Source organism: Lissotriton helveticus, chromosome 11 (genome assembly GCF_964261635.1).
Source record: "Lissotriton helveticus chromosome 11, aLisHel1.1, whole genome shotgun sequence".
NCBI lineage: Eukaryota > Metazoa > Chordata > Amphibia > Caudata > Salamandridae > Lissotriton > Lissotriton helveticus.
In genome coordinates, this window is record NC_136072.1 from 1,037,170,174 (window position 1) to 1,037,185,149 (window position 14,976).

The 14,976-nt window shown below is 47.8% G+C and overlaps 1 protein-coding gene across 2 annotated transcripts in view; it reads right to left on the reverse strand.

The window, feature by feature from the left end:
• CUX2 (cut like homeobox 2) overlaps window positions 1–10,920 on the reverse strand; it is an 854,685-nt gene extending 843,765 nt beyond the window's left edge. The window contains exon 1 of one of the 2 annotated variants that reach the window (XM_078667470.1): window positions 10,622–10,920. The gene's annotated coding sequence lies outside the window, so the exon portion shown is untranslated. The remainder of the gene's footprint in view (window positions 1–10,621) is intronic. The other variant, XM_078667473.1, reaches the window with a different exon arrangement.
• Window positions 10,921–14,976: the final 4,056 nt, after the last annotated feature.

Genomic DNA, 14,976 nt, shown 5'->3' on the forward strand with positions numbered 1-14,976 from the left:
TTTTGTTTTTTTTTAACCGCCATCCGGGTTCCGCTGCTAGGGTCGCGGTTGACTAAAGACTTTTGGGTGCAGCTGACAACAATAGGTTGCTGGTTCCAGTTGGTCGAAGGGAGCCACCCTAGACTGACGGAAGCATCCTTTAGCAGAAACAACCTACCGCCGCGGGCAGCACCTTAGAGAGGATGGAGTTTCCTGATGTGGAGAGAACTGCCAGACAAATGAGCTTTAAGCAGAGACTTTTGAAAACAATGAGAAAGAAATTTTTTATAATGATGTGTATTTTTATGATATTTAGCGTAATGGTGTTTTTGATAAGCTATTTTTTATTCTCTTCTCATATGACATTCACGCCTACTACATCACCCATACCTCCCCCTACTGTTTCCTCTCATTCTTTCCACTCTTTGCCTGACCACGAATCAAATAGGAGATTAGAGTTCATTAATAACTCCTTCGTTCAGCTATTACACCAACACCAACTTGTAATGAACACAACCAACTGTTGGGTGTGTGGTCTCATGCCCCACACCACGGATAGAGGTATCCCCTATTTGGTCCTGCCATTTAGTCACAATGGGTCAGTATGGGCATATAGGACAATGTTCATATATGCACGAGAAATCCAACCCCTACGTTCTGTAAAAGACAACCTCAAGACTAGCGCCCTAGTGAAGGGTATAGTTGACATGATCAAGGAAGTGACTTCTTACGAAGATACCCCCGACGATGAGATACTTGCATATGTAGGTTGGAATGTGACCGGATATGGCACTACACTAAGTGAGAAACAGCAAGCTAAGAGATCGTCCCCTATCTGGATCGTGCCCCATCAAGGTCACCTGTGTCTGCAAGGTATTGGTAGGAATTCCAGAGCTCAGCTAGGGAAGAGTGTCTGCACAGAAACGTATGTTTTTGGATCTCAGACTTCCCCCGCCTTTTTAGCCGCAAAGGGTACTTATTTCATCTGTCACGATAGAGCCTATACATGGTTGCCCCCTGACTTCTCGGGCTCATGTTTTGTTTCATTCCTGTTACCTCCCACCTACACAGCAGCGGCGGATTACCATCGGACAAGGACAGTCCGAGGTGTTTTGAGTAAAGAAGACACTGCGGGTCAAGAATTTGGTGACTTTGCACTGGGTATTCTGCCGTTCTGGGGAGCCATGGTTAACAGCAGAAACATAAGGCAATTGACAAGGGTAGTTGAATCCACTGTGATCGAGACTGCCGGTGCCCTTAGTAACCTGACTGCTGAGCTCCAGTCGGATCGACTGATGACCCTTCAGAACCGGGTCGCTTTAGACGTAATACTTGCGGACCGGGGTGGAGTATGCAAATTGATCCAGTCCAGTTGTTGCATTTTCATTCCAGATAATGCTCCAACAGTGTACGGGGCCATCTCCAAACTACATAAGATTTCCGAATCTATTCATGTGGATAACGGAGATTGGTCATTAATGGGATGGCTCTGGGGACTGATATCTGCCTGGGGATGGAAAATTCTGATGGTCATTGGGATGGTCTTAGCCATTCTTTTCCTGTTCTGTCTATGCATACAGTGTGCTCCTGCAATATGTGGCCTCTGTGCTACATCATGTGTAAGGAAGCCTGTGTCAAGACACGAACTCAGCACTAGAATGATGTTGCAGCAACACCTCAATGACTTTAGGAATATAGATCTGGACTCAGATTAACATAAGGATAGATTAATTGCCTATGTAAGGGCAAAAGGAGGGTCTGTGGTTCTGAAAAATATGGATCCGTAACAGTACCGGACTCGAGAATAAAAACTTCGTCGAAATAGGACGAATTTGGTATCAAAAGACCGGAAATGACGAGTACATCAAGCACATGTATTTTCAGTATATTCGAGTGACAATTTCACCTCGAAATCGTCATTTACCTTCTGAACCCTTAATTGCATGTTGCCCTTTTCATAGGCCTTAATCCAGTCGAATTTGATTCCACAAGGACACGTACTCCTTAATCGACTTCTTCCTGACCCCAGTACAAGTTAGAACCATTGCCCCAGGCCGAGCTCGTTAGGTCAGTTCCCTCCCAGTGACCAAGCAAGATAGTATCTAGGCCCAACCGGCCATAAAGCCATTTCAGCACGCACACCTGCCATATCTCGCTCACATCTTTCTTCTTTCCTTTTCCTCATTTATTTTATGGTGGGGAGGTGACCATTTTTATTAGGGGTCCAGCGATATCTGATGAAATGTTGGGCCTTGCCGGATGATTTGTTATGGGCATCACAACGTGAAATATGTACATGTCATCATGACTCTGCTTTCTTTTGTAATCAGTAACCATAAATGAAATACCGCTCACCCAAGGAATGTTTCGCCAAAGGGCAAATGTTATGTATAAGAAGAGAAGCCTAACTTTGTGAAAGTGTGCAGTCTCCTGAATATACTGGCATTGTACTTCTAGGACCCTGTCACCTTGGTTGCAGCCAATAAACTAATCTTTGACTTCACCTAGAAGACTCTGAAGTTTCTGTGGGTCTGACTCAGGAGAACCCGAGGTCTTTGGTGTGTTGATCCCCTGGCACCGCTGGGTTACCGGTTCGGTACCGGTTCCTAAAAACCCAGTACCTCATTATCCTCCTGGACCCCAGTCACCAATGAAGACACCACTTCGACCATGAAAGGCATCCACTCAGGGGCCCCCACGGACCCCTGTCCGCTGCACATCTTCCACAGAGTTGCCACCGACATCGCTCCAGAACTACGACGCACCATCAACGCTACCTTCAAGGCTGGCATCTGTCCAGACGACTGGAAACCCGCAGAAGTCAGACCCCTGCTCGCGAAGCCCACAGCAGATTCCACGGATCTCAAGAACTACCGTCCCATCTCCCTCCCCCCCTTCACGGCCAATGTCACAGAGAAGACCATCAATGCACAACTAACAATATTCATCGAAGAAAACTCCATCCTCTACCCCTCCCAATCCGGATTCCGCAGCAACCACAGCACCGAGACTGCCCAACTAGACGCCACAGACTACTTCCGCACCCGCCTTGACCAAGGACAGACCGCGGCCCTGATCCTACTTGACCTCTCTGCAACATTCAACACCGTCTCCCTCTGCATACTCACCGCTAGACTCCACGACGCCGGCATACCAGGAACCACCCTTCGACTGGATCCGCTCGTTCCTCACTGGCAGAACCCAAAGAATCAGACTACCACCCTTCCTCTCTAAACCCACAGAAATCAACTACGGAGTACCCCAAGGTTCGTCGCTCAGCCACAATCTCTTCAACATCTACATGGACCCCCTCGCCGCCATCGTCAGCCAGCACAGACTCAGCATAGTATCATATGCCGACGACACCCAGCTCATCCTCTCCCTCACCAAGGACCCCACCACCACTAGAATCAACTTTCAGGAAGGAATGAAGGACGTCACTTACTGGATGAGCAGCAGCTGCCTAAAGCTCAACTCTGAGAAAACGTAGGTCCTTGTCCTCTGACCCTCCTCATGTGCATAGGACATCACCTGGTGGCTCACACCCCCCCTCCCCCGGCAGCCCTCCCACCCCCACGGACCACGCCCGGAACCTCAGCATCATACTCGACTCCTCCCTCTCGATGACCCAACAGATCAATGCCGTCACCTTCAGCTGCTTCAACACCCTCCGCATCCTCCGAAAGACCTTCAAATGGATCCCCCTTGAATCAAGAAAGAACGTCACCCACGCTCTCATAACCAGCAGACTCGACTACGGAAATGCCCTCTACGCCGGGATCAAGTCTCTGCTCCGCAAGCTCCAGACCATACAGATCACAGCAGCCAGACTTGTACTCTACATCCCCTGACACAAACACATCACCCTACACCTACGAAGCCTCCACTGGCTCCCCGTTGGGAAGTGAGTTACTTTCAAGATACTCACCCACACCTATAAATGCCTCCACAACACCAGACCCCAATACCTCAATGAAGGAATCTCTTTCCACCTACCCAAGATAAACCGACGATCCCCCGACCTCTCCCTTGCCGAAACCCCACGCATCCGCAGAGCAAGAACAGGTGGAAAAGCCTTCTCCTACATCGCGGCTAAGACCTAGATCGAGCTCCTGATCGACATCAGACGTGCCCACTCTCTGAACATCTTAGGAAGACACTAATCGTAGCGGCTTACCCTCCCCCCCAGCGCCATGAGACCCTCACGGGTGAGTAGTACACTTACAACTCCTCTGATTGATTGATTGATGACAAGGCCAGATCCAGTAAAGGGATGATTAGGGATGCCATGTATGTCAAAGGATGTTTAATATGTGTGTGTGTGTAGTGCCGGAGTGACAACATGCAAGCATGTGTACCTGGACGAATGTGTACAAGAGCAGGAATAGTTGTACTTGGGCATAGGAGATTTGAATCTGGGCTTATTATGTTTGTAGATGGTTGAACAAGGGCCTATGACTGAACATGGTTATGTGATGCTATCCAGAAACATCACATGACTCTGTTCCAAGCATCACACGACTGTCCTTCTACACCGCCCCCCGCCAGCTCCGCTCCTCCAACAAAGCCCTTGCTGCTGTACCTCGCATCAACAAAACCACCATGGGAGGAAGATCCTTCTCCTACCTGGCGGCTAAAACCTGGAACTCACTGCCCATTCACCTTCGCCTCACTCAGAACCACCTAGCATTCAGAAAGCAACTTAAAACCTGGATATTTGACAAGTAATCCCCCACCCTTTTCCAAGCGCCTTGAGACCCTCTGGGTATGTAGCGCGCTATATAAATTTTGAATTGAATTGAATTGAATCAGAGGTACCAGTTAACACAACTAGGCAGTACCTGAAGATATGAGGTTGATCCACTGATTGTGGTAGCTAATGTGGACATATGAGGCTGTATAAGGGTAATAGAGACTATAGGAGGGCATACAAGTTTCTACCTCGCATTTTGATGGTTGAACCTAGAAATATGATACTGATGCAGCGTGACCGAACACGGACAATGAACCTGAATGTAATCAAGAATGGAAACTGTGTGTTGTGTTAAGTCCAGCTGGGAAGCTCAAGTGTAGGGTAGACCTATCTGCCATGGATCACACAAGGTCAAACACTGATCCAATATTCAGTTATGTAATAGTTGCCACCCACCACATGGATGAGTAATAAGGCCTACTGTTGTCACAAAGCCACCAGGTCTCAAAGTAAGTGGGTCCTTTACACATATGAGCCTTGGGGAGCTTGTTCTGAGAAGGCAATGGATTTCATATCTGCTGCTAACAAAGGGGTGTAAATGAAGTATGTACACCAGTGCTCATACAGCAAAGAATAAGTCAGTGCACAAGAATGAATGTACAGCACTGTTCCAATGCACAAAAGGGGCATATTTGCCACTGTGACATAGGGGGAAGTAGAGTGCGCCAGGCCCACAAAACATTGTATGTCTAGCTTAACAGCACAGCTCTCTACAAGACGTATTGTTACCAGTTCTTTAAAATATGCATAGAGTGGACTTTGGCTCTACACAGAGGAGCATTACTCTCTTATGTTATGCTGTTACTGTTTGGTGTACACTTCCACCATCTACAAAGTGCATCCCATGGAACGGGAGACTACTTTTATCTAAAAAAAAGTGCACTGAATCATCACAATGTTTGCCATGTTCAAATGCCTATCACCAGAATGCATTCAATACAGAAAGCAATCCTTATTTGCACCTTTTGTCCAGCACTGTCAAAGCCAATAAAGCAGACTTTAAAGCTATCAACAGCAGTTATGCATGCAACAAATGGATCCAACATTTAAGAAACCCTGTGTTTACAACCAGGTGCTTTAAGATAAGATCGACTGTCTTTGACAGGCTTGTTTTCTCTTCTTCCTCAGTCCTGAGGTCACTCTCCGCTACCAAAGGGAGGGGACTTAAAGGAAATGTTCTGTAAGTTCACTGCCACATCCAAATACAAAACTTCTCATTAGTGTGTCGATTTTTCACTAAAGCAGAAGAGAGACTGTACGTGCAGGCTGGACACATCTTTGAATCATGTGAAGACGGTTTGTTCCCTTATAGCTAGTCACCCACAAATCTGATTCCAGCTGAAGCCCTGATAAACCTGAATCATGAACATGTAGCCTATTTAGTAGCCGGTGATCAGTGTATACAAAATGGTACCAGAGGTTTAGATGAGAAAGACAGGCGGTTGAGCTGGACTGAGGGAGTAGCCGGAAGTTGTGAGAAGAAAGTAGGGAAAGTTGGAAGGTTGGTTGGTCCTGCTCTTCACTGGTCGGAAAGACGTAGTAGCGTGAGGTGGTAAATCACCCTAGCCAAAATCTGTGTATAAATGTGCAATAGGATGTAGCTTCCCGGGTAAGTGGGTAACTTACAAAATTATCAACTGCACTGTTCAGTTGGTTAATGCTACAAGGAAGATGTGGCTCATTAAGTGTAATCATGTCAACATCACTAACAATGAAATGACCTAGAAACAAGTAACAATACTGCTTTTTGTAAAATATATAGCATACTGACATGTAATCAAAATGGCACAAAGTTAATATATGTTAAATGCCTTTGCATCTGTGTTCCTTGAAGGGCATACGGATGTGCTATACCAAAAGGCTGATCTATGCAGTTATCCATAATGAAGACAACTCGACATTGCTGCATGATATCAAAAACTTAAAGAATGGGTATTGCTATTTAGGTTGAGCTTTAAAAAAATTCAAAACAATTTATCCTCAGGAAATCTACACTAACGCGTGAGAAGCGTGTTGGACATGAATATTTAGTAATTAAGATTTAAGACCAACAGTCCACCGAATTTAGCGAATGATGGTCAAATTACTGTTGCGCAAAGTTAATCCTTCACAAATAGAAAAAGAATCAAATTATATTTGCTCCAATTTAAATGTCATTCTTTTATGTGAGAAACTGAGAAAAATAAGTTTGCTCAGTGCTTATGTCTGTCAGTATGATGCAAAATCAATACAGTATTCCTATTTCCCCTGCTGAAACATGTTGTAAAATATTTTGCGAAGTTGTTGAGTCATTTTTTGCTGCTAGATGTAGTACAACTTTTACAACCATAGTACAACTTTGGGTAATCTTGGTAAAATCCTGGCAGCACATAAAAGAAGACTGCTCACATTAAACCAGGTTTTGGCTGATAATTATTACGCGCTCCAACATGTGTATTTGTTCAACTCTTGAAGGATAAGCTTCAGTCAATTGAACTGATCGCTTATTTAGTGCTGTCATCACATAAAAGGCATTTTGACATGCTGATAAATGGCAGAGCATTGAGATAAATTGAGACGCCATATCCCTTAATGGATATCTCAATTCCCTCTGCGATTGGTGTGTAAAAATGTATGCTTTTGAGAACACTAATAGGCTATAACGTTTTAATCACACCCAATCTCCTTTCAAGGATTCGGCATAACAAGATTTCATAAAAAGCATGCTTGGAAGCTTCTGTAGTGAAAAGTAGTACAACTTAGACTAGACACCTTAAGTCAACATTCCTTTCCTGCACACTACACATTGTTGACTGCTGAACACACTGGAATATTTTGAAAGCAGAACAAACCTTTATCATCAACGAGAAATAAGTGTGTTTTTTGGCATAAGCTACAATTATCTGTACCTGGATTTGAAAACATATTTTACGATAGACCAGAGGAAACCGGTTCCTTAGTCTTGAAAACCTAGCACAAATGCAGAAATCTAGCTAAGTAACATAGAGTTATAATTGGGTGAACCCCGAATTATTAGCAAAGAGAAAGACCAAAGAAAAATGTAGCGAGCCATCAAGGTATGACTCCTAAAATTAAGATTCTGCATAATAAAGCTATAAAAGAAATACTGCAATTAAAAGTATACTACAAAAATATTTCAATCAAATAACATATTCCTGGAATTATCTCTGTGGTAGGGTGATCTTTCCCTCAAACCCTGGCATATTTGCATTGTAGAGGTAGAATTCCATTTTTGAGCACAGGGCTGCAGGGTATCAGGCTATCTGAATGTTCAGCGCATGTCCACAATTTATCAAGGTTGTCCAAATTCTGCCTTCCTCCTTTCGACCAAATGTAAACAGGGCTGTGTGTGCGCGTGGAGAATTTGTAGAAATAACAGGCGGGGTTCTTAATCAAGGGCATTAGGCCGAGCTGGCGTTGTACAAGGTCACCTTTCTCGCCAGGATCCGGGGGCGGCGCTGCCTGGCCAGCCCAACAGCACCACCGCTGCTTCTCTCTCTTACAGCTCAGCACCCGGGCACAGCTGCCCATTCAGCCAGAACATCACAGGGAATTAAAGCCATACACCTCCTTCTGTGGAGCACAATTGAGCTGGAACAAAAAATCAATCCGGAGCTTGCTCCGCTATGCTCGCATTCCTGAGGCTGGTCAGGTTCACTTTCAGAAAGGAATACCAGTTGCCAAGCACAAAGGTCACGCGCATAATGCACTTGAAGGCGTTCTTTTTGTGTTTTAGATCTGCCAACATAGAAGTATCCAAGACACTTTTTTTTTTTTTTAAACTACTGTTTTTAATGGAAATCCGTGGAAGCAGATTAGTAACGATTGTGTCATTTTAGGAATAGGTGTCCCGTGTTTTGTTGAGAATGTACCTCAGGCAAGAGGATATATCAACGGTGGTGTTTACACACAGCACTACATTTTTTGTTACATAGAATGCTTTTTTAAACCTCCTAATGCCTTACGGAGAGATGCCCGTGTAATATTTATATAAATTGCCGACTTGCTTATAGTTTATAAGTTTCTTATTAGAATATAAGGCTTTACAACGGCAGCACGATGAAATACATTGGTTTCCAAGTTATAGTTTTTTATGCATTTTCGCAAATTATGTATTGCACTTACAGTTAAAAATCCACAGCACACACGCCTTACACCACATTTAAGAGTAAAAACATAATTACAGCCCTTTCATAAAAGCACAATATTACTATTCATCTAAAAAAGGCATATTCATCCCAAAACTAAGCATCTGTCAACAATGGGGTTTAAGGCGCGTGCACACCTCCTGCAAGGCTTACCAGAGTTACTATTAGTCGCTTAATAATTGTTTTGGTAAGTGACATTCAAGGTTGAATGAGCAGGAGAGCCGCTGCTGTAAGTCTGCACATTAAATTATCAAGACTTGAATAACAATGGACCACAGAAGGGCCCCAGCCAGCCAGGAGCAAGATTTGAAGCTCCCGTCTGCTTCCCCCCATATCTGCCTGCCATGCTCTTGTCATTCCTTATGCTACAGAACATCAATCATAAATAAAGAGGCTGCCCTCAGAGCGGCCAGGTCTGATTTACAAACATTAGCAGGGAATGCAATTACAGTGCCCTTAATGGCCAACACAATGCGGCTAACCCCTGCAAGACAGACTCAAGATGAAAAAAAACTCATACACTTTGAAATTTTAACACATTTACAAAATAAAAAGGTATAATAGCATGCATTCCAGCTCCTTATCTTATGTCAGGACATGGGTTGTTAAACCATTTACAAACAGGCGAGACGAGTTAAAATTTTAAAAAATGTATGTTTGTTTGCATGCCCCACTATCTTTAGGTTATCAATTAATACTTGTTAATACAAGGTAAACCTTACCGCGTGACATAGCCCGCAAGTCTTTCTTGTGGTTGTCCTTAATTTAACAATCATTACAATTAAGTCACTGTACCGTAAAGGGTCTGGTGTCTGCACCTGCAGGCTTTTCCTTACACTGTAATTAATAGATAACTTCAAATAGATATACACGTTTCAAAGAGCATAGGATGAAATAATGCAACCGTGGGAATCTATGACCCAATGTGCTATAATTACATCGTGCTAATCCACGGTGCACAAACAACAAATACATCAAAAGAAAAGCGACCACATTATACATCTGCATCAAACAATACAGTCTCAACAATGTCCTCTTTGGAAGGGAGCGCACGGTGTGACCACACAACCACAAATAAATGAACAGAAAAATCCAGTTTCAAGTTAACACCATCTCTTCAATTCAGGTGCCAATCTCAGGAGATGCCAGCCTGTTTCCAGTCCCAAAGAAGGATAAAAACTTCCCCAATCCAGTCAGTGTTCTCGCTGTCATAAAATGCAATCGCTTCTCTTTGAAGTCGAGAGCAATAAAAGTCCTGAAAGAAGTAAGCAGGCAGCAAGCAGCAGCAGCCGCCCGGCAGTCAGAGAGCTGCCTGCCTTCTCCAGGCTGGGAGAGAGCTGGGGAGGAGGCAGCCTCTCTCGGCTCATTACCACAAGCAGGGAGAATAATAATAAAAGTTTAACGGCAGCAGCCGGGTCCCAGGGAAAGGCTGTCTCTTTTTTTTTCCTCTCAGGATAAAACAGTGAGGAGTGCGGAGCCGGTGCATGCGGGGCTGGAGGCTTCCCGGGCTGCAGGCAGGCAGTGCCCCGCGCGCGCTGCTCCATGGTCGCTGCCGCTAATCAATGATTGAACTGAACAAAGGCAAGGGAAAGCGAGGATCAATTTCTAATACCTATCAATCGGCGGACGGAGCGCTTTTCGGACCCCAAACTCGACCCAAACCAGCCCCGGGCCCGGCCACCCCCTGGCCGGTCCTCTGAGGGGGGCCCCCGCGGCCAAAAAGCGCGCGCCGGCCACTCACCTGCAGTCGTCCCAGATCAAATTTCTTCCAATATTGAAACATCGATCCCACATTGGCGGCCATCTTGGGGGCTATTGAAGAGAGCTTTTTTTTTCCTCTCCGCGCTCAGAGGCAGGGCTCGGTATCGGGGCTGGACTCCCCGCCTCAGCCCGGGCGGGCTCTCCTCCTTTTATCACCCCTTTTTTTTCAAAAGATAAAAAGCCCAGAAGTGCGGAAAGGGGTGCGGGTGTGAAAGTCTTCCCGAGGAGCCGGGCGCCGCCACCGCCGCGGCATGTTTACCACACACCACGCAGACATGCAAACACACACATGCAACAAAATTACACACGGGCGCACACGCGAAGTGCACGCCGCGCTCGGGTCAATTTGGGAAGTGTGCAATTGGATTGCACTTGACTTTGCTTTGGCGAAAGTTATCGATACTGACGTATAGCGTGCTGATCGATGCGGGCTGGGGAGGGGGAGGGTGGGTTGTGCAATTCAATTAAACAGCTGGGGCTTTTGAGGGTTGCGCGGAGAGAAATGTAAATAAATAAATAAAGTTGGCGAGCTGCTCTTTTTGCATGGTACTTGTGCAGCCGGCTCAGGGTGGCCATTTCTCAGGACGCCCACCCGCACCCCCCGCCTGCACTGCCCGCTGCTGGTATGTAGGATTTAACCACAGCAATCGGACAGCAACAACAATTTATGACAGCATTGTGTCTGGGAGGCAGGCGGAGACTGAATGATAGTGCATTTCTTTCCAGTAACTGAACGTTGCTGCAGCATGCCCTCAGCGATAGAAATTTAAAGAGTTTTTTAAAAATATATATATAATTTTTTTTCCTCCAAGGAACAACTGATGTAAATTATATCTATCACAGTATAACTGGAACAGGGGCATCTTGGCACTCTGCACAGGGATGCTGGATCAATGGAACACTTGACCACTAGAAAGTTAATTATTAATTATTGATTTTTTCCTTCCAGATATTAGTAGGTTTCTGGGAGCTGTTGGATTTCTGTTTAAAACACAATTAAAAAGCAATCTCTCAGAATTTCATTAAATACAATTTATATATTTTTATTTTCCCGTCTGAGATACTTTGCATAACAGTGCACCCCATATAAAAATTGTGATTTTAATTGTGACAGAATATTGTGCTCTACACGTCACTTGAGTTGTTAATACTTAGATTATTTACCAGTAATTCCATTACTGCAAGTCCTTCCTCGCTCCAGCATATTTTTCAGGAGCTTGTCTCCTGCCTACGATGGTTACCACATACCTACTATTTCTAATACAGAAGGAAGGGATCACCCATTACCTGGGATTTCTTATAAATAAGCTCCTTTGACCAAAAAAGGCCACCTATTTTACTGGAGCAAGACAGGTCTCAGAGTAATGGAATTACGAGTAAGTAATTTAATCATCATCTGCTCATGCTTCCTCGCTTCAGCCATGATCTTTGAGGAATAACCAAGCATCAAACATTTCTGGATAAACACCACAGACTTGGGTTAAATGCTGAAAACATTTTATTTAGCAAGCAAATAGGTGCAATAGTTAGAACGTAACTGTTGTGGAAAGGACTTTCACCCCCAAAACCTCAGAGTTGTCGGACTCACACTGTAAATAATAATGATTAGCAAATGTAGAAGGATGAGTTGAAGTGACTGTCCTACAAATCTCTAAGATAGAAGCTCACAGGAACTCCGTCCAAGAAGCAGCTATACTTCGAGTCAATCTACCCTGAACCCTCCCCCCCCGTCCCTCCCCCCGGCATAAGTTATCTTTTTCTGAGTAAAATACTCAATTGCAAATCTTATTATCCACCTACTCATGGAAGAAGGTGACAGATTTAAAAGTTTTCTGCCCGAACCTAAGTTAATAGTCTACCTAGTTCTAGGACACCCCCGCGCCGCACGGCCACCAGTTGCTGCGTGTGCCTCCCCTTCTAATCTGCCTCGCTGCCCGACTGCCGCCTCGTGACCACGCCCCCTCCTTCGAGCAGCGTGGTCCGTGCTCGGCGCTTCTCCCCCTGTGCCCCTGGTGTTTTTGCTGTTTAGAATTGTTTTTATTGCTCTGATTGTTGTTTTTCCCTCTGTATTGCCTGTTTTTCTCTGCCAGTAGCCGCCCTCCGTCTTCCCTCCCCGCTCCCCGCTTCCCGCCACCACCGCTGACCCCGCCCCTTTTTTCCTTCTGTACCCTCCCCGCTCCCGCCTCCCAGCTGCTCCGCCCACCCGCGCACTTGGCCATATATGGCGACCGTGCGACGCAGGTGAGTGTGACCTAGTTCTAGGACACCCCCGCGCCGCACGGCCACCAGCTGCTGCGTGTGCCTCCCCTTCTAATCTGCCTCGCTGCCCGACTGCCGCCTCGTGACCACGCCCCCTCCTTCGAGCGGCGTGGTCCGTGCTCGGCGCTTCTCCCCCTGTGCCCCTGGTGTTTTTGCTGTTTAGAATTGTTTTTATTGCTCTGATTGTTGTTTTTCCCTCTGTATTGCCTGTTTTTCTCTGCCAGTAGCCGCCCTCCGTCTTCCCTCCCCGCTTCCCGCTTCCCGCCACCACCGCTGACCCCGCCCCTTTTTTCCTTCTGTACCCTCCCCGCTCCCACCTCCCAGCTGCTCCGCCCACCCGCGCACTTGGCCATATATGGCGACCGTGCGACGCAGGTGAGTGTGACCTAGTTCTAGGACACCCCCGCGCCGCACGGCCACCAGCTGCTGCGTGTGCCTCCCCTTCTAATCTGCCTCGCTGCCCGACTGCCGCCTCGTGACCACGCCCCCTCCTTCGAGCGGCGTGGTCCGTGCTCGGCGCTTCTCCCCCTGTGCCCCTGGTGTTTTTGCTGTTTAGAATTGTTTTTATTGCTCTGATTGTTGTTTTTCCCTCTGTATTGCCTGTTTTTCTCTGCCAGTAGCCGCCCTCCGTCTTCCCTCCCCGCTCCCCGCTTCCCGCCACCACCGCTGACCCCGCCCCTTTTTTCCTTCTGTACCCTCCCCGCTCCCGCCTCCCAGCTGCTCCGCCCACCCGCGCACTTGGCCATATATGGCGACCGTGCGACGCAGGTGAGTGTGACCTAGTTCTAGGACACCCCCGCGCCGCACGGCCACCAGCTGCTGCGTGTGCCTCCCCTTCTAATCTGCCTCGCTGCCCGACTGCCGCCTCGTGACCACGCCCCCTCCTTCGAGCGGCGTGGTCCGTGCTCGGCGCTTCTCCCCCTGTGCCCCTGGTGTTTTTGCTGTTTAGAATTGTTTTTATTGCTCTGATTGTTGTTTTTCCCTCTGTATTGCCTGTTTTTCTCTGCCAGTAGCCGCCCTCCGTCTTCCCTCCCCGCTCCCCGCTTCCTGCCACCACCGCGACCCCGCCCCTTTTTTCCTTCTGTACCTTCCCCGCTCCCGCCTCCCAGCTGCTCCGCCCACCCGCGCACTTGGCCATATATGGCGACCGTGCGACGCAGGTGAGTGTGACCTAGTTCTAGGACACCCCCGCGCCGCACGGCCACCAGCTGCTGCGTGTGCCTCCCCTTCTAATCTGCCTCGCTGCCCGACTGCCGCCTCGTGACCACGCCCCCTCCTTCGAGCGGCGTGGTCCGTGCTCGGCGCTTCTCCCCCTGTGCCCCTGGTGTTTTTGCTGTTTAGAATTGTTTTTATTGCTCTGATTGTTGTTTTTCCCTCTGTATTGCCTGTTTTTCTCTGCCAGTAGCCGCCCTCCGTCTTCCCTCCCCGCTCCCCGCTTCCCGCCACCACCGCTGACCCCGCCCCTTTTTTCCTTCTGTACCCTCCCCGCTCCCGCCTCCCAGCTGCTCCGCCCACCCGCGCACTTCGCCATATATGGCGACCGTGCGACGCAGGTGAGTGTGACCTAGTTCTAGGACACCCCCGCGCCGCACGGCCACCAGCTGCTGCGTGTGCCTCCCCTTCTAATCTGCCTCGCTGCCCGACTGCCGCCTCGTGACCACGCCCCCTCCTTCGAGCGGCGTGGTCCGTGCTCGGCGCTTCTCCCCCTGTGCCCCTGGTGTTTTTGCTGTTTAGAATTGTTTTTATTGCTCTGATTGTTGTTTTTCCCTCTGTATTGCCTGTTTTTCTCTGCCAGTAGCCGCCCTCCGTCTTCCCTCCCCGCTCCCCGCTTCCCGCCACCACCGCTGACCCCGCCCCTTTTTTCCTTCTGTACCCTCCCCGCTCCCGCCTCCCAGCTGCTCCGCCCACCCGCGCACTTCGCCATATATGGCGACCGTGCGAACGCGCAGCGTTGACGCGCAGCGGGCGCGCCGATTGTGCGCCGAAGGCGCGCCAAAGGTAAGCCCGTCTGCGCCCGTCCGCGCCTGGACCGCGCCCAGTGCCAGGACCCCTGGCCCTCGAAGACCCCGACCGACC